At 45.9% G+C, this 20,057-nt stretch overlaps 1 protein-coding gene across 3 annotated transcripts in view; it reads left to right on the top strand.

Annotated features, from left to right (window-relative positions):
• KMO (kynurenine 3-monooxygenase) overlaps window positions 1–20,057 on the top strand; it is a 744,737-nt gene that overhangs the window by 246,341 nt on the left and 478,339 nt on the right. The gene's annotated exons all lie outside the window — the stretch shown is intronic.

Here is a 20,057-nt window from a genome sequence, read left to right as displayed (position 1 = left end):
ACACACACACAAACACAGCTCCCAGTCACTGACACACACACACACACACACACACACACACACACACACACAGCACCCAATCACTAAAAAACACACAAGACATTCACCCACACAGCACCCAGTCACTGACACAGGATACAGGTGTGCTGGTACAGGGGTCTGGCTGGTGCTCAGGGGCATGTGTCAGGGGCACTGACATTCGGCATGTGCCTTGTGCCTCCTACCTGGCACTCACACCATAGTAACCCACCCACAGCCCAATTCTCAATCTGTCAATCTGGATTTTTCCTGCACATGGCCTCCAGCAGCCACTCCAGGCACTTCCACAGGTGGAAAAAGAATGCCGGTTGCAGAGATGTCGAGATGCCACGGTGAAGAGCAGCAGCAATTCCTCCCTGGGCTCCCGATCCTCCTGCTCCGGCACCTAGTCACTGAAATACACAAGGCAGTCACCCACACAGCTCCTAGTCACTGACACACTCACACTCTCACACACACAGCAGTCACACACTATCACCAACACACAGCACCCAGGGCAGCATGTATTAAAATACATTGCCGACCTTCACCGCGCCACCACAGTGATGCTAGCGCATATGTACATCGGAATTCGGTGACGGAGACCCCCCCCCGCAATACCTGTTTGACGGAGGATGGGACTAGTGGGGTCGGCGTTTATGGTGGGCGGCGATAAGACGCCCATAGGCTTCTATTGGGTGGCGATACCCTGGCCAGCGAAGATGCGGCAGCCGGGTCTACGTACATTTGAAAATGCATTTTTCCCTTAGTACCTCCCACCCCCAGTCACTGATGTGCACACACACACACGTGATACGGTCGACCTAAAGATGGTCGCCAGTCATTAGGTCGACACCGTTGGGTAGACATACTGCAAGGTCGACAGGTGTCCATGTCGACAAGGAACAAGGTCGACAGATGTCTAGGTCAACATGGAACAAGGTCGACACAACAGTTAGGTTGACATGGGTTAGGTCAACAGTCATGAGGTCAACATGGTTTTTTTTACTTTTTTTGAGGCGAGGGGACGCGGTGCACTTAAAACAGTGTCCATGTCGACTGTCGACATTTGGGTAAAAAAAAACAATAAAAACACTGTTGACCTTTTCATTGTAGACCTAACCCATGTCAACCTAACGGCTGTGTCGACCTGGTCCCATGTCGACCCAAACACCTGTCAATTTTGCTCCATGTTGACCTAAACACCTGTTGACCTAGGCACCTGTCGACCTTGCAGAATGTTGACCTGATGACTGTCTACCATCATTAGGTCGATCTAATAATAATAATCTATAAATTATAATAATAATCCCATCCCCATCCCCCCCCCCCCCCACATATGGCAGTCATCCACACACAGCGCACTGACACACACATACAAATCAGTCACCCACACATGGCAGTCAGTCACACACAGTCCTAGTCACTGAAACACACGCACTACATAAACACACACCAGTGGCGGAAGTCTCGGAGGCAATGGAGTCATTTGCCGCCAGGCGCCACGTTTGAAGGGGACACTCAGCAGCCTGACATCATACCTCCCAACTGTCACGATTCCGTCGGGACAGTCCAGATTTTCGGGTCCTGCCCCGACGTCCCACCCGCGGCAGGCATTGTCCCGCTGCGGGGGGGGGGGGGGCAGTTGGGAGACCCCCCAATCTAGTAGAATAGACGCTGTGCGCATGCGCACAGCGTCTATTCTCGTATAAAAATGAGGTCGCGGCTAATTAGCATAAGCCGCACCCTCATTTGCATACGCCCCGCCCCCTTTTTGGACGCTCACGCGGCAAAGCCGCGCGAGTGTCCCTATTTCCTCCGGACGGAAGTTGGGCGGTATGTGACATCCATTGCCTCCGATAAACGCCACCACCTGAGTGCGCACCAGCCAGAATACTCAGAGTAGTGCTGCTGCAGTGATAGCAGGCAACGCTGCTCCATGATCTCTGTGAGAGGAGGAGGAGGCGGGACTTCCTGTCACACACAGCCCCTGCCTCCTCCTGACAGACCTTTCCTGCAGCCCGTCCAGCTCTTCTTCACCTCCCACACACAATCTACCGTGTTTCCCCGATAATAAGACACTGGGCGAAATGTAATAGGGTGTGATTTTTGGACGAGTTCCAAACTCGCCAGAAATCGCACCTTTAAAAATCGCGTTTTTTGCCGCGAATTCGCATATGTAATGAGATGCGAATTAGCGGCAAAAAAATGCGATTTGCCGCGATTTCGGGCGATTTTTAGTCATGAAAATGTGCGCATTTTCAGTCATGAAAATGTGCGCATTTTCATAAATGCGATTTTGTGGAAAAAAAAAAAGTAAAAAAACAAACGGCGTGGGGTCCCCCCTCCTAAGCATAACCAGCCCCGGGCTCATTGAGCCGGACCTGGTTCCAAAAATACGGGGGGACAAAAAGCATAGGGGTCCCCCGTATTTCTGAAACCAGCCCCGGACTCTTGGACCGGTCCTGGTTCCAAAAATACGGGGGACAAAAAATCTGGGGGTCCCCCGTATTTTGAAACCAGCACCGGGCTCCAACAGCCCGCGGTGTCATGCCACAGCCGGGGGACACTTTTTATACAAGGTCCCCCGGCCAAAACATGAGCACCGTGGCTGGTCAGCCTTGGACGGGGTACCTGGAGGAGTGGGGACCCCCCCAATAAAGGGGTCCCCCCCCCCAGGCTTCACCCGTCCAGGGCTGAAGCCCGGGGCTGTCACCGGCGTCCGTGGCCAGTGGACGCCGGCCTGATAGGGTTAAATCCATCATACATATCATTACATTGCTTTATACCGGCGAACTACAAGTGCCAGCAGACCTCCCCCGCATGCTGGGACTTGGAGAACCACAAGTCCCAGCATGCGGGGCATTAACGGGCCCGCTGGGACTTGTAGTCCACCTGTAAAAAGAATGTTTATAAAAAACACACACACAGAGAAGTAAAAGTTTATTACACACACACACACACACCTCACTTTTACACCAGCGTTACTTACCATTCCTGGATCCAGCGCTGGTCTGGCTGCTTCACAGCCGGCTCCCCCCGAACTGACAGGCAGCGGGGAGAACCGGCTTTCTCCGTTGCTTCTAACAGCTTCTGTAGCGCTGTCCGAGTGCTACAGAGGCTGAGAGCGTGATTGGCTGAGCTACAGTATGCGTCTCCATGGAGACGCATAGCTCAGCCAATCAGGACTGCATTTTTCATTTTTCATTCTGCATTTTTCATTCTGCATTTTTCAGCCACTCAGCCTTTCCGGCTCCGCTCAGTCTCTCCGCTTTCGCCTGTGTACAGATGCCAATCAGTCCCTGAGGTGCGCAATGCCCAATGCATCCCTGCATCAGCAGAGGCTTCAGAGCTGCAGCAGCGTCCATTTCATGCGGGGGGGGGGGGCAGAGCTGGAAGTTTAGCACAGGGATTGGGCAAAATGGGGATTTAGCTAGGGCTTGTTTTAGGGGTAGGGCTTATTCTGGACCGTTGTCCAGAAATGAGGGTAGGGCTTATTATCAGGGTAGGTCTTATTATCGGGGAAACAGGGTAAGTTCTGACTCCTGCAGGCTGCTACAGTATGGACGGATGCTTCTTTTATAGGTGAGAGCCCCCCCCCAGTTGTAGTGTTTATTAAACTATTTATGTGCAGTGTGTTTGTGTGTATCTGTATAGGTCTATGTTTATATGCATGTGTTGCTTTGTGTGCATATGTGGCTGTGTGTTTACAGAGGTGTGTGTATATGCATATGTAGTTGTGTGAATACATGTGTGTGGCAGTGTGTATACATGTGTGTGTGTGGTTGTGTGTATACATATGTGTATGTTGCTGTGTGTAGTCATGTGGGTGTATGTGTATACATGTGTGTGTGGCTATGTGTATACATGTGTGTGTGGCTGTGTGTGTACATATGTGTGTGTGTGGTTGTGTGTATACATATGTGTGTATGTTGCAGTGTGTGTGTGTGGCTGTGTGTATACATGTGTGTGTTGTGTGTATACATATGTGTATGTTGCTGTGTGTATACATGTGGATGTATGTGCATATGTATCTGTGTGTGTATACATGTGTTTGTATGTGGCAGTGTATAATTGTGGGTGTATGTGCATATGTACTGTAGCTAATGTATGTGTATACGTGTGATGTATGTGGCAGTGTGTATACATGTGGCTTCATGTGCGTATGTGGCTTTGTATAAATGTGTGTGGCTGTGTGTGTGTGTATATGTGTGTGTATGTGTCTATGGGGGTGTGCATATATATATATATATATATTTTTTTTTTCTGGGGGGGGGGGGGGGCAACATCACATTTTTCGCCTCTGTTATAAACTTACGCCACTGACACACACACTTACATCACAAGCAGCTGGGGATCTGTAGTGGCTCCCTCTCTGACTTCTGACAGCAGCCCCTCCGGGTCCCGTGTAGCCACGCCCCTCTGGAGCTGTGTAGCCACGCCCCTCCGGTCCCGTGTAGCCCCGCCCCCTCCGGGTAACGTGTAGCCCCGCCCCCTGCTCATAGTTGGCTATCTCTCGACAGTGTCCTGTCGGCACCTACAGTTAAAAATGAGAGGGAGCTGGCTGGGGAGGCTGTCAGGAGTGGGATAGAGGAAGCTGGTGGACGTGTAGCTCCACCCCCTGGTCCCGTGTAGCCACGCCCCCTCGGGATCCGTGTAACCACGCCCCCTCCGGTCCCGTGTAGCTCCGCCCCCTGCTCATAGTTGGCTATCTCTCGGCACTGTCGGCACTGTCGGCAGTGTCCTGTCGGCACCTACTGTTTAAAAATGAGAGGGAGCTGTCAGCAGTGGGATGGAGGAAGCTGGCGGAGGGGAGAAGTAGGAAGGGGGAGACCTACTGAGGCTTCAGTGGGGAGGACGTGGTATGGGACTCAAAGCTTGCTGGTGCTACGGGCAGGAGGGGGGAGAGGGAGGCTGTAACTCATTGGAGGGAGAGAAGGCATGGAGCTGATGGTCAGCCTGCACGCAGAGGACATGGACAGGCAGTGCTGGTAAAGCACTTTTGAATATCCCGCCCAGTTCACTGATGTCACTTATTCTCCTGTCGCCTCTGGCACTGCACGGAATTTATCAATCTAATTAAATAAAGTGGTGTCAGTGCTATTAATCACACAGTCTGTCCCTCTTTACCCCATAACACTCCTTAGCCCCCTGCATAACACAAACAATCGTAATTGCCCTCTGCTCACAGAACAAAACAGCTACTCGGGCAGGTCAGACATGTGTGTGCACCTAAGTGAAGCCTATCCGAGTACTCCCCCTGCTGGTGGACACAGCGCATGCGCAACAAGTTGATGATCCCTATCTCTATAATGGGGCATGTTTCACTAAATTATAAAAAAACTACCTATCTTAAAAGCCTAAACCCCAAAAGGCACTATACTGGGACAATATCTACCTAATAAAACAAACCCCAAGTCGCAATTCTTCCTCTACCCTGAGTTATGCCTTCCCAAAAAAACCCTCATAGACTAACACGGGCGACAAGTGGTCATTTCTGAAGTGTAAGAAAAAAATTGACAGTTGGAAGTTTAGATCGCTCTCAATTGCTCATTTTTTTTATATTTCGCCCTGAAATTTGGCAAGCAGCACCGGTTGACTATTCTAAGCGTACATGCCTAATTTCAGCTCAGTACGTCTAGTCACTTTTGAGGTGTAGTCCCTCAAACACCATGCCCCCATCCAAAAAGTTCCCTATGGGAAAAATCCGTTTGTTCGATTCAGCCTTAATATAAGGGCACTAGCGTGCCCTTATAATATATATATATATGCATAGAAATCCACACTCCATTTAATAGTTCATCCCGGTAGTGCTCACTCCAAGGCACTAGACCAGTGGTGGCCAACCTGTGGCTCTTGAGCCTCATGCGGCTCCCCCCCTTGTAAAGTGCGGCTCCTGCTCCCACTGCTGCCCGCCGCCCACCGTCTGTCCCAGTCCCTCCTGCTGCCGGTTCCCTGAATCCCTTCTCCTTCTGAGGGGAGGAGAGCACGCATCGCGTATCTTACCCCTTACTGTGCATCCTTGTGACTGGGCCGTCCACCAATCAGAGCTCGTGGGCCAGCAGCCAATCAGGAGCCGGCCAGCAAGCTTTGATTGGTGGGCAGCCCAGTCACAGGGAAGTGCTGTGCTCTCCTCCCATCGGTAACATGACAGGAGGACTGCAGGGGGACGCCAGACTGTCCTCTCCCCACCTGGCAGCAGCAGCAACAGTGAGTGCTGCTGCTGGGAAATTTGCACTGTGGGGGCATAGCAGTTTGTGGCACATACCTGGCACCGTGGGGTGCATATGTGTATCTGGCACTATTGGGGGCATATGTATATATGGAACTGCACTATTTGAGGCATATTTGTATCACACCCACCCAAGGGGTCAAAATAGACGAATCCCCTTTTTTTGGCGCGCGCATGATGTTGGCTCTTTAGCCTGAGTGCCGATATTTTTCGGCTCTTTACCTCTAACCGGTTGGCCACCCCTGCACTAGACCATCATATAGAATTTTTGTAAGAAGGGCACTCACCAATTCGCAGTTAAAACTTCTTGTTTATTCAAACCATTAAAATATTGAACATCAGATAGTTGTCAACGTTTCGGTCCGCATTTCAGACCTTCTTCAAGACAGACAAATGCAGCAAGAGATCTTACTCCAACAGAGACCTAAATTACACTGGTCCCATGGTGAACTTATATACCCACCCACTCAGGAAGTGCCTTCATATGACCAATGGGCTGTCATTCTACTAAATTATACTTATACATTAAATGCAGGCTAACTCCAGACATATCCCCAGAATGTATCATGTATCTATATCAACAAAGCACATACAAATCCATTCTATCACGCTGTGAAATTGAATATCGTCGGTTAATGAGGCAAAAAATCCCGGCGTGAGTTCCAACTCAGTGGAACGCACTGCCATTTTGTTTCCGCTTGTCATTCTAACATCAAACGTGCATACACATAGCTAGTGTTCATTCGATCCATATTAGATGGTTAGAATCATACAATCCCTTGATCCCTGTGCCTCAATACATAATAGCAGCGGCCGTATGTCTTAACTGTGTTATTACACGATCGCGTCACCCGGAAATGACGCAAACTTACTCAACCCGGAAGTCCCCTGCACTTCGTGTACAGTGGTATCCCAGCAACAGGCTGACGCTGCTCTGTTGTGTTATCGTGACGCATCATCCAAATGCTACACCTATATGGAGCCTCACCGAGAGGATAAGTTGCCTAGCAACTTCCAGCGTATGGATATAGGATGCTAGATACATATTGCGGTAGATAGACTTCTAAACATGCTATCATATAATAGGTGTATGAGACCTGCATTTATACACTATCGATCGATGATGATCTATATCGGTGGGTATAAGGTTCACCACGGTCCCAGCTGCATATATACAACTTGGTTCAATAGAGACAAACATTATACATAGACATTACAAATACAAAAAAGTCAACCCATGGGTATATTTACCCATAGATTGTATAAATGCTCTAGAGGGCAAATAACTTTTATTTTGCTCTCCCTGCTCCACTGTATCCACTCGAAAAAAAGGAGCGGATATTGGGGTTTTAATCTGAAAAAATACAGAATATAGAAAAAAATAGAATTTTTTTTTTTTAAAGAATTCTTTCAAAAAAACCTCTTTAGAAAAGTTTGGGTGTCCAGCAGGAAAGTCATAAGTGTCCTAGGGCCACTGAATATGGCATCCACTTCATCGCACAATATCTTCAGGTGTAGTCCCAAATCACAGAAATACACTGTATGGTAAATGCTCATTGAGCCCCCTCGGTGAACATGTATCCAGTCGCTGTATCCATTTTAATTCCCTTTGTTTCAGGAGCTTCTCCCTATCACCCCCACGTCCTGGGGCAGGTATATGGTCAATGATCATGCTCTTTAAGCTCGCAACAGAGTGACCCTTTATAAAGAAATGGCGGGCCACTGGCTTGTCCAAGCCTTTCTTCTCGAATGCCTCCCTTATCGACCGTCTATGGTTGGCCATTCTCTCACAAAAGGTCCTCGTTGTGAGGCCAACATAGTAAAACCTGCAAGGGCATAGCAAGAAGTATATAATGTATGTAGACTGGCAGGATACTCTGTGCTGTATCGTAATTCTCTGGTTGGTGTGTGGATGTGCAAATGTCGATCCAACCATCATTGATCAGCACATTGTGCAGTCCGCACAGCGAAAACAACCCTTTTTGCCTGTCTGTATCCAATTCCTAGTTTCTCGAGCCGGCATCATTGTGGGTCTCATCAGCATCTGCTTGAGATTTGGACCTCTTTTGTATGAGATCATAGGTGGTGTCTTGCTGATCGCACCCAATGCTGGGTCCCTTGTAATGATGGGCCATGATTTTTTAATCGATTTCTTCAATCTATGCGAGGCTGTATTATAGGTAGTAGAATAGATCATTCTTTTCTCATCGAAGGGAGCTTTCTTGGTTTTATCTTGAAACCTTGCTCTTGCTTTTTTCAAGCACCGGTCCACTATCTCTCGTTTATAGCCGCGGGCCAGAAATCTGTTGGTCATCTCCAATATCTGTCCTTCTGCTGTCTCTGAATCTGAATTATTGCGAAGTACCCGAAGGTATTGCGAGATTGGCAGCCCCTCCTTTAATTTTTCTGAGTGGTGGCTGGTGGCGAACAGGAGTACATTGCGATCTGTATCCTTACGATAGAGCTTATATCCCAAACCACTTGTTTGCTTGTATACCGTGACATTGAGAAAATTAAGTTCCTTCATATCAATATGTGATGTAAATCTGATTGGGGAGTCCAGTAGATTGAGATACTGGATCATCTCATTTAGCTCCACCAGAGTACCCACCCACACTATAAAAACATCATCGATGTATCTCATATAACTTGCTATGTGGGTATGGTATCGAGGAAGAATAAATTCATGCTCGTAGGAGTGCATGTATAAGTTGGCATAAGCCGGCGCGAGACTGGACCCCATAGCCGTCCCCCGGTTCTGGTAGTAATATCCCCCACCATAGCTGAAATGGTTCTTAGTCAGAACTAACGTGGCAAGTTCCAAAAGTAATTCCACCGGGGGGGGTGGCCAGGGGGATCCTCACTCAAAGCTTTTCTTAAAGATGACAAACCTCCCTCATGAGGTATCACGGTGTATAACGAGGACACATCTAATGACACCATTAGTGCTTCCTCCGGCACTGGGCCTAATGATTAGATTTTTTGAAGAAAATCAGGGGTATCCTGCACATAACTCCCCATTTTCCTCACGCAAGGCTGTAAAAAGGTGTCAACAAACACTGCCAAGGGTTGCAGGACTGAACCGATGGCCGATATTATAGGACGCCCCGGAGGTGCAGTCAAAGACTTGTGCACCTTCGGGAGCGTGTACAATATCGGACATACGGGTGCATCCACCGTAAGATATTTGAAGATTTTTTCATCAATCCACCTGTTGTTCAAAGCACAGTTTAATCTATTGTCAACCAGTTTTTTGACATCATACATCGGGTTTAACCCTACTTTGGTGTATGTTTCCAAATCAGACAATTGGGACATAACCTCATTGTTGTAGGCGGTCCAGTCTTGCACCACGACAGAACCGCCTTTATCCGCTTGGCGGATAACTATTTGGTCATTCTTTTTTAAATTATTCAGAGCCTCCCTCTGTATTATAGAAAGATTATCAAATGATCTTTTAATCCCATCCTCTCGCATATCGCACTCCATCTGCCTCAGGAAGGTCTTAATACTTGGGTTTTGGGAGGGGGGGGGGTCAAATACGCTTGGTCTAGAAAGTACCGACATAGTTTCCCTGTTGGTCTCAGAATCACTAAAAAATTCTCTAAGCCTGAGTTTTCTACCAAACTTAAAGTTATCAACTGTCCAGTTGAAATAGTCAAATTTGACCGTTGGCACAAATGAAAGGCCTAGGCCTAGGACTTCCAATTCAGCTGTGCTTAATGGATGACTAGATAAATTAAATACAATTTCGGGTTCTAATATCTTCCCTTTCTCCTTGATCCGGTGCCTCCTCCCGCCCCTCCTCGTGCGACGACATGTACTGGCCGTGGGGGACGGTCTACGGTGTGGGCTGTGCCTGCCGCTAAAAAAGATGTTAATGACGCGAACTTACTCAACCCGGAAGTCCCCTGCACTTCGTGTACAGCGGTATACCGGTATCAATATTTTAATGGTTTGAATAACCAAGAAGTTTTAACTGCGAATTGGTGAGTGCCCTCCTTACAAAAATTCTATATGATGGTCTAGTGCCTTGGAGTGAGCACTACCGGGATGAACTATTAAATGGAGTGCGGATTTCTATGCATATGTTTTGGATTGGTTTCCTTAATCCAGCACCTACAGCTTTAAGTACACCGGTTGGAAATTGGTGACTTGACCTCTCCTATGGATTCCTGACAATTTTTAATTTATATTGTTTTTGTGTTTTTTAAGTGAAAGCGCACTTGAGGACTAGGGATTTATTCCCGTAGCCCTTGTGCCTTACTGATTGGTCTTTTTAAAGGAGTCAACCCATTATGTTCTAAAATTGAAAACTGCTCCACTGTTTGAGATACTCCGCTTTAGGATCATTAACCACGGGGCCCACCAGAGTACTCAGGCCTTTTTTTGGGAATAAATCATTATATGTTATATGTGTGTCCAGTTTTGTCTTATGTGTAAGTTCTAGTGGCATTATATATTGATTAAAATAGCCCATAAATTTATTTGCTTGTATATCTGCATCACCTTTGTACCAGTGCATTTAATGTGCTTTTGAAAGGAGTCTCAATATTGGCCAGTCGATGGTTCTGGTGTGATTGTCTCCAGAACAATAAATCTTTTGCTACCTCTGCTAACTGAAGTAGCCATCCTCCATATATCCTTATCATTTCCTTACCAGTGTATATTATATGATTGTCTCTAAAAAATTGAAATACACCTACTATTAAAGCGCATAGAGCAATCATCTGTTGCCCTGTGGTTTGAGTCTAAATATCTACTGTGTTAAACCAATGTGTAAAAATATCTTGATGTATATGACTACACCTCTATTTTTCCATTGATTGAGGATTGTAAACAATAGATCTGTTTGGTTGTATTGTGATAGACCCTTGGGTGTGTATATAAGCATAAAACACCTGGTCATTTATTATTACTGGGAATGTCACAAGAACCTCTGCAGGTATTGGATGATGCAACCTTAGGGAGAGCACAAGACCTGTTGGTATCTCTCACTGATGAGGATGCCGACAAAATTTATTTCGATCATGTGGAATTTGGACAGTTGCCTGTAGAATCCTCCCTTGATCTGTATCACAAAATTCTTAAGCTAAAAAGAAGGGAGGTAGATCTGGTCCTCCACGGCCAATTCCTGTCAGACTATCACAGGAATAAAAAGATACCACGGGGGTTCAGAGTGGCAAATGTTCCTACCCTAGGCAGAGGTAATCTGAACTTCTGCACACGTTGGTGTGGAGTTCTTAACAAGTGCTCCTTCGATCTCCTCCTCCTTGTCATAGAGGAGGTGGGGATCGAATTGAGCAAAGTCAGACAATCCATTTGTGAATTCAATACTAAGTATTTGGATTCGTTAGCCAAAGAAAAATCAGACAACTGGGTGGGAAAACTCTCTGACCAAATTTCTACCTATCAGCGGGATTTAATTGCGTTTAAACGCAAAAAATTGGCCACAGTTGAGACTGACTATACAAATCATCAGGTATATAGATGGTTGAAAGGGGACAATAGGAACTTTAACAACAGACGTCAACAGGCCTCTTATAGGTTTAAACAAAATAGGGGTTTGGATAGTTCGTCACAATCTAACTCTGAGTCAGAGGCGGGCTTGAACACCAGACAGGGTACAGGAGGTGCCACCTCAACATCTTTTTTAGCGGCAGGCACAGCCCACACCGTAGACCGTCCCCCACGGCCAGTACATGTCGTCGCACGAGGAGGGGCGGGAGGAGGCACCGGATCAAGGAGAAAGGGAAGATATTAGAACCCGAAATTGTATTTAATTTATCTAGTCATCCATTAAGCACAGCTGAATTGGAAGTCCTAGGCCTAGGCCTTTCATTTGTGCCAACGGTCAAATTTGACTATTTCAACTGGACAGTTGATAACTTTAAGTTTGGTAGAAAACTCAGGCTTAGAGAATTTTTTAGTGATTCTGAGACCAACAGGGAAACTATGTCGGTACTTTCTAGACCAAGCGTATTTGACCCCCCCTCCCAAAACCCAAGTATTAAGACCTTCCTGAGGCAGATGGAGTGCGATATGCGAGAGGATGGGATTAAAAGATCATTTGATAATCTTTCTAAAATACAGAGGGAGGCTCTGAATAATTTAAAAAAGAATGACCAAATAGTTATCCGCCAAGCGGATAAAGGCGGTTCTGTCGTGGTGCAAGACTGGACCGCCTACAACAATGAGGTTATGTCCCAATTGTCTGATTTGGAAACATACACCAAAGTAGGGTTAAACCCGATGTATGATGTCAAAAAACTGGTTGACAATAGATTAAACTGTGCTTTGAACAACAGGTGGATTGATGAAAAAATCTTCAAATATCTTACGGTGGATGCACCCGTATGTCCGATATTGTACACGCTCCCGAAGGTGCACAAGTCTTTGACTGCACCTCCGGGGCGTCCTATAATATCGGCCATCGGTTCAGTCCTGCAACCCTTGGCAGTGTTTGTTGACACCTTTTTACAGCCTTGCGTGAGGAAAATGGGGAGTTATGTGCAGGATACCCCTGATTTTCTTCAAAAAATCTAATCATTAGGCCCAGTGCCGGAGGAAGCACTAATGGTGTCATTAGATGTGTCCTCGTTATACACCGTGATACCTCATGAGGGAGGTTTGTCATCTTTAAGAAAAGCTTTGAGTGAGGATCCCCCTGGCCACCCCCCCCCCGGTGGAATTACTTTTGGAACTTGCCACGTTAGTTCTGACTAAGAACCATTTCAGCTATGGTGGGGGATATTACTACCAGAACCGGGGGACGGCTATGGGGTCCAGTCTCGCGCCGGCTTATGCCAACTTATACATGCACTCCTACGAGCATGAATTTATTCTTCCTCGATACCATACCCACATAGCTAGTTATATGAGATACATCGATGATGTTTTTATAGTGTGGGTGGGTACTCTGGTGGAGCTAAATGAGATGATCCAGTATCTCAATCTACTGGACTCCCCAATCAGATTTACATCACATATTGATATGAAGGAACTTAATTTTCTCGATGTCACGGTATACAAGCAAACAAGTGGTTTGGGATATAAGCTCTATCGTAAGGATACAGATCGCAATGTACTCCTGTTCGCCACCAGCCACCACTCGGAAAAATTAAAGGAGGGGCTGCCAATCTCGCAATACCTTCGGGTACTTCGCAATAATTCAGATTCAGAGACAGCAGAAGGACAGATATTGGAGATGACCAACAGATTTCTGGCCCGCGGCTATAAACGAGAGATAGTGGACCGGTGCTTGAAAAAAGCAAGAGCAAGGTTTCAAGATAAAACCAAGAAAGCTCCCTTCGATGAGAAAAGAATGATCTATTCTACTACCTATAATACAGCCTCGCATAGATTGAAGAAATCGATTAAAAAATCATGGCCCATCATTACAAGGGACCCAGCATTGGGTGCGATCAGCAAGACACCACCTATGATCTCATACAAAAGAGGTCCAAATCTCAAGCAGATGCTGATGAGACCCACAATGATGCCGGCTCGAGAAACTAGGAATTGGATACAGACAGGCAAAAAGGGTTGTTTTCGCTGTGCGGACTGCACAATGTGCTGATCAATGATGGTTGGATCGACATTTGCACATCCACACACCAACCAGAGAATTACGATACAGCACAGAGTATCCTGCCAGTCTACATACATTATATACTTCTTGCTATGCCCTTGCAGGTTTTACTATGTTGGCCTCACAACGAGGACCTTTCATGAGAGAATGGCCAACCATAGACGGTCGATAAGGGAGGCATTCGAGAAGAAAGGCTTGGACAAGCCAGTGGCCCGCCATTTCTTTATAAAGGATCACTCTGTTGCGAGCTTAAAGAGCATGATCATTGACCATATACCTGCCCCAGGACGTGGGGGTGATAGGGAGAAGCTCCTGAAACAAAGGGAATTAAAATGGATACAGCGACTGGATACATGATCACCGAGGGGGCTCAATGAGCATTTACCATACAGTGTATTTCTGTGATTTGGGACTACACCTGAAGATATTGTGCGATGAAGTGGATGCCATATTCAGTGGCCCTAGGACACTTATGACTTTCCTGCTGGACACCCAAACTTTTCTAAAGAGGTTTTTTTGAAAGAATTCTTTAAAAAAAAAAAAATTCTATTTTTTTCTATATTCTGTATTTTTTCAGATTAAAACCCCAATATCCGCTCCTTTTTTTCGAGTGGATACAGTGGAGCAGGGAGAGCGAAATAAAAGTTATTTGCCCTCTAGAGCATTTATACAATCTATGGGTAAATATACCCATGGGTTGACTTTTTTGTATTTGTAATGTCTATGTATAATGTTTGTCTCTATTGAACCAAGTTGTATATATGCAGCTGGGACCGTGGTGAACCTTATACCCACCGATATAGATCATCATCGATCGATAGTGTATAAATGCAGGTCTCATACACCTATTATATGATAGCATGTTTAGAAGTCTATCTACCGCAATATGTATCTAGCATCCTATATCCATACGCTGGAAGTTGCTAGGCAACTTATCCTCTCGGTGAGGCTCCATATAGGTGTAGCATTTGGATGATGCGTCACGATAACACAACAGAGCAGCGTCAGCCTGTTGCTGGGATACCACTGTACACGAAGTGCAGGGGACTTCCGGGTTGAGTAAGTTTGCGTCATTTCCGGGTGACGCGATCGTGTAATAACACAGTTAAGACATACGGCCGCTGCTATTATGTATTGAGGCACAGGGATCAAGGGATTGTATGATTCTAACCATCTAATATGGATCGAATGAACACTAGCTATGTGTATGCACGTTTGATGTTAGAATGACAAGCGGAAACAAAATGGCAGTGCGTTCCACTGAGTTGGAACGCATGCCGGGATTTTTTGCCTCATTAACCGACGATATTCAATTTCACAGCGTGATAGAATGGATTTGTATGTGCTTTGTTGATATAGATACTGTACATGATACATTCTGGGGATATGTCTGGAGTTAGCCTGCATTTAATGTATAAGTATAATTTAGTAGAATGACAGCCCATTGGTCATATGAAGGCACTTCCTGAGTGGGTGGGTATATAAGTTCACCATGGGACCAGTGTAATTTAGGTCTCTGTTGGAGTAAGATCTCTTGCTGCATTTGTCTGTCTTGAAGAAGGTCTGAAATGCGGACCGAAACGTTGACAACTATCTGATGTTCAATATTTTAATGGTTTGAATAAACAAGAAGTTTTAACTGCGAATTGGTGAGTGCCCTCCTTACAAAAATTCTCTCTCTCTCTCTCTCTCTCTCTCTCTCTCTCTCTCTCTCTCTCTCTCTCTCTCTCTATATATATATATATATATATATATATATATTTGTAGAATGTTCGGCACTCCCCGCTCTCCAATGTGAAATGCCGGGTTCCTTCCCAAGGTGGGTATACCACCAATACAGTGCAGGAACAGTGCTCCAAAACAAGCAATGGCACTCAGAGGTTTTATGAAAAATGTTTTGGTAAACAAGTATGCTGACCGATGTTTCGGGGTTCACAGTCCCCTTTATCAAGGTGTACAAAGTTCAAAAGTGATAAATGTACCTTATATACCTAAACAAGGTTGGGTGTGTGAGGAATCCCGGTCCCGGAGCGGGCCACCGGCGTCAGACGTACCTTCCGGTAACGTGGGCAGCTTGCCTTTGTTGCTAAGCAGTGGGTCCGGCCGGGGAACTTCCTGTGATCGGGAGGAAGCATTTCCGTTGCCAGGATACCACCTCTGTCAAAGCGTCGCAGTGTACCACTCCAGGAGGGGAGAGTATATCTGAAATATAAATCTAGACTAAAGTGTGCATGACAAGAAGAAGCAGATTAAAACTCTGCTATATACATGCAAAATATGAATATGAAAAAATATGAATATGAAAAAAAGACAATATTTGGAGAATTTAAAAAGCTATAGTAGCTAGACAATATTAAACAGTTAAACATTATATCACACCACCTTGGAGACTATCTGGCTATTGCATCTACAATATGCAGATACCGCTAGTCTACCCTAACTACAGTACATACAGTAATTAGATACAGGATTTAGAAACCTCTCCACTACCATATATAGTGCAATATGCTATCTCAGTTCTGCTCAATGTGTTAATTACCATAAATTATGCATAATTTAGTATATTTTGCTAATGATTAGTTATGGACCTTATCTCAATCAAGACTATGGATATGCCTGTTTGAAGATATTGAAAGAGAATCGTTCATTCAATCCAGGACAGGCCAACCTGTGGCTCTCCAGATGTTGTGAAACTACAAATCCCAGCATGCCTTGTCACAGTTTTAACAATCCCTTATAGCAAAACTATGGCAAGGCATGATGGGATTTGTAGTTCCACAACATCTGGAGAGCCACAGGTTGGCCAGGCCTGATTCAATCCATTTGGTTTGCTGGAATTGAGGTGATAGATCCAGCGGGCCTTCCGTTTCAAAAGAAGGCCCTCATGGTCTCCACCCCGCAGTGATGCCGGTATGTGATCAATCACCATGTGTCTCAAATCGTCCATTGTGTGGCCCTTCTCCACAAAGTGCCGGGCCACCGATTGCTCAGACGCTTTCCCTTTCAGGGCTGAGTTGATCGCTGACCGTTGTAGCGCCATTCTTTCATGCATACAGTGCGCACAGTCTTCCTCACATACCTCAATTGGCTGGGGAGGTTATGATGCATATAATGTAAGAAGAGAGGCAACTAAGCACGTCTGATTTTAAATCACTTCTTCCCCGAAGTGTCCTGGAAGGTATTGCCCATGATCATATGTTTGCAAGTTGTGCATATTCAGGCAACGATAACATCCAGGTTGTTTACTCAGGAAGATTCTGGGTACCATTTTTTTTTTGCTGAAGTTTGAGATAACGGTATGTACCAGGAAGTCTTTGATATTCTCGCCCCATAGTGGCCACTGATAAGGGTCTGCTCTGTTACAGAAAAATCAAATCGATGGTATGTTACAGTAGGGGCAAGAATATCAAAGACTTCCTGGTACATACCGATATCTCGAACTTCAGCAACGAAACGGTACCCAGAAACGTCCTGAGTAAACAACCTGGACGGTTGAGAACTGGTTGACTAAAAATAGGAGCAGATGTAAATGTTTGTTTGAGAAAAGAGAAGGCTTTCAACGCTTAAGATGACCAGGCCAAAGATTTGCACCTTTTCTGGTTAGCTTGGTGATAAGAGCTATGATAGTCGGATATCTTTGATGAACTTCCTGTAAAAATTGGCGAACTCCAGAAAATGTTTTATTCCCTTAAGGGTGGTAGGGAGAGCCCAGTCTCGCATGGCATTGACTTTAGCAGGATCCATTTGGAGTTGATGTCCAGAAATTATATAACCCAATAATGGAATAGTAGGTGTCTCGAATGTACACTTGTCCAACTTGCAAAAGAGTTTGTTCACAAAAATTTCACAGACTTGCTGCCGATGGGTTCCTAAAGATTTGGAAAAAATAAGGATGTCATCCAAATAAACCACCAGGCATTTATACAACAAATCTCTAAAAATCTCATTCACGAATTCTTGAAGACCACTGGGGCATTACATAACCCGAAGGGCATTATGAGATATTCGTAATGCCCATCCCTAGTGTTGAATGCAGTTTTCCATTCGTCTCCATCTCTGATTCGAATTAGATTATAAGCTTCCCACAGGTCCAGTTTGTAAATACGGTGGAACTTTTAACCCTATCAAAGAGTTCTGGAATTAACGGAAGAGGGTATCAATGCTTTACCTTAATTTATTCTTCTTACTTCATGGCAGCCCGACAATGGGTTCATCCCTCTCTCCCCTCATATTCAGACAGGTAGTTTTTCCCTAGGACACTCCCCTTTCTTCCACCTGTATATTAACCAGCACCTTCCCCCATGCCTCCAGTCTTTTTCCTGTCTCCTAAGAGCTAGACATGGTAGTATAGGTTTATTTGTTTTTTGGCTTAATGGTAGGCGTTACGCTGCCAGTCCTGGGCAGCATAGGGATGGCAGTGCCGGTTCCCGTGTGGATGTCCTGGCCGGTGGCGTGGACGGATGGTGCACAGATCCCCTTGTGGACGCGGCGGTCTAGGGCCATTAGATGTGGTTCCCGGGGTCAGCGTCCGCGGTAATGGCATGGCAGCTGGGCAGGCACCCTGCAGCAGTTAGTATCCACTGGAGGGATCACGCTGTCTGACTTCCGGCGGAAGTTCTATGCGGGTCAGCGGCGTGCGTTCCATCGCGTCCTCTGTGGATGACGCGCACTATGCCCGGCGCCTGGCCGGAAGTACTGCATTCTGGCCCGGCGTGCGTTCCAGCTGGGGGGCGGAAGTAGCCTATATTATGCGCCTGGTCGGTGTAACAGGCGCTTCCAAAGTTTGTGCACTTAGGTCAAGGGCTGTGTTCTGCTGACAGCACCTTGCATGATATTATGGATGCAGAGGAAGCCTCTCAAAAAGTTTCTGCATTGCTGCCCAGGTAAGTCCTCTTAGAGGACTGTTTATGTTTTATGTTTAGTTTTGCTTAGGTTAGTTAGTGATTGTCATCTGTTCAATTGTAGTGTGCCTGTGGTGACTAAGAAGAAGCTTGCGAAGAAGAAGCATGTTAATAAAACCTGCATTGGATGTGATAAAGTCTTCACTGGTGAAAATTCCATGTGTCAGGGGGGTTCGCAGGATGCTGCTGCTAGTATTGGTACCGTGTCTCAAATTAGTGAGTTAATGACATGGATGAAGAAAAATTTATTTTCTAAAGAGGAATTTCAAGGTAAATGGTCCAGGTCACAGACCAGTTTGGATCAAGAGGGTGATGTAATACCCGCTGTTGTGGATACTGATGACGATATTGGGTCCGGAGCCTCTGGTGCGGAGTCTGGCAAATTAGTCGAGGAGGAGCGCTCATTTAATTTGGAACTTGTGGAGATTGTCCTTAAAGATTTGTATAAAACGTTGAACTATAAACAGCCGTTTAAGACTGAATATGACGCATTATTCGAGGACAGATCCAAAAAGGGAAGGTGTTTTCCCGTTCATAAAGTTGTTAAAGAAATCCTCACTAAGGAATGGGCCAATGCGGATAAGCGTATTGGTTCCATTAAGAGGGCAGAGAGAATGTACCCTATAGAGGATGTGGAGTTCCTAAAATGGTGCAATATTCCCAAGATAGATGCAGCAGTGTCTGAGGTCACCACTAGAACAACTATTCCTCTGGAGGATGGTGCCTCTCTTAAAGATGCTATGGACAAGAGGATGGAGAGTGCATTGAAAAGACTTCATATCTCCAGCTCAATATCTATTAAGTCAGGTGTGGCCATAGCCTCTTCAGCAAGGGCTCTCAGAATCTGGTGTACCTCTCTACAAGAGGATCTACAGGAGCGAGTGGCCAGAGAACAGATCATTAGTAGTCTAGCTCAGATACAGCTAGCAGTCGACTACATCTGTGAGGCATCGTTAGACGTGCTGGATTATTCAGCTAAGTCGTTAACGTCCGGAGTAGTGGCAAAGAGGGCCCTGTGGCTTAAGTCCTGGGCGGCAGACTCCCACTCTAAAAATAAGCTGGCTACCCTGCCATTCGAGGGGGAGTTCCTCTTTGGCAGTAAACTAGACCAGATGATACAGAGGATGTCAGGGGGTAAGTCGGTGAGACTTCCCCAGGATAAGAGGGGAAGGGGCTCTAACTATTTCCCCAGACAATTTCAGGCAGGCCAGATCCTATAGGCCTGGGAGGCCATTTCGGGAAAGATATACCTTGGGGATTTCCAGGGCATTCTTCCGACAGACTGTTAAAAGAGGTGATAAAAAACAGTGACAAA

The sequence above is a fragment of the Crinia signifera genome, chromosome 3 (genome assembly GCF_055691185.1).
Source record: "Crinia signifera chromosome 3, ASM5569118v1, whole genome shotgun sequence".
Taxonomy (NCBI): Eukaryota; Metazoa; Chordata; class Amphibia; order Anura; family Myobatrachidae; genus Crinia; species Crinia signifera.
The sequence above is the reverse complement of the archived record's forward strand: the minus strand, read 5'-3'. Positions and strand labels throughout refer to the sequence as shown.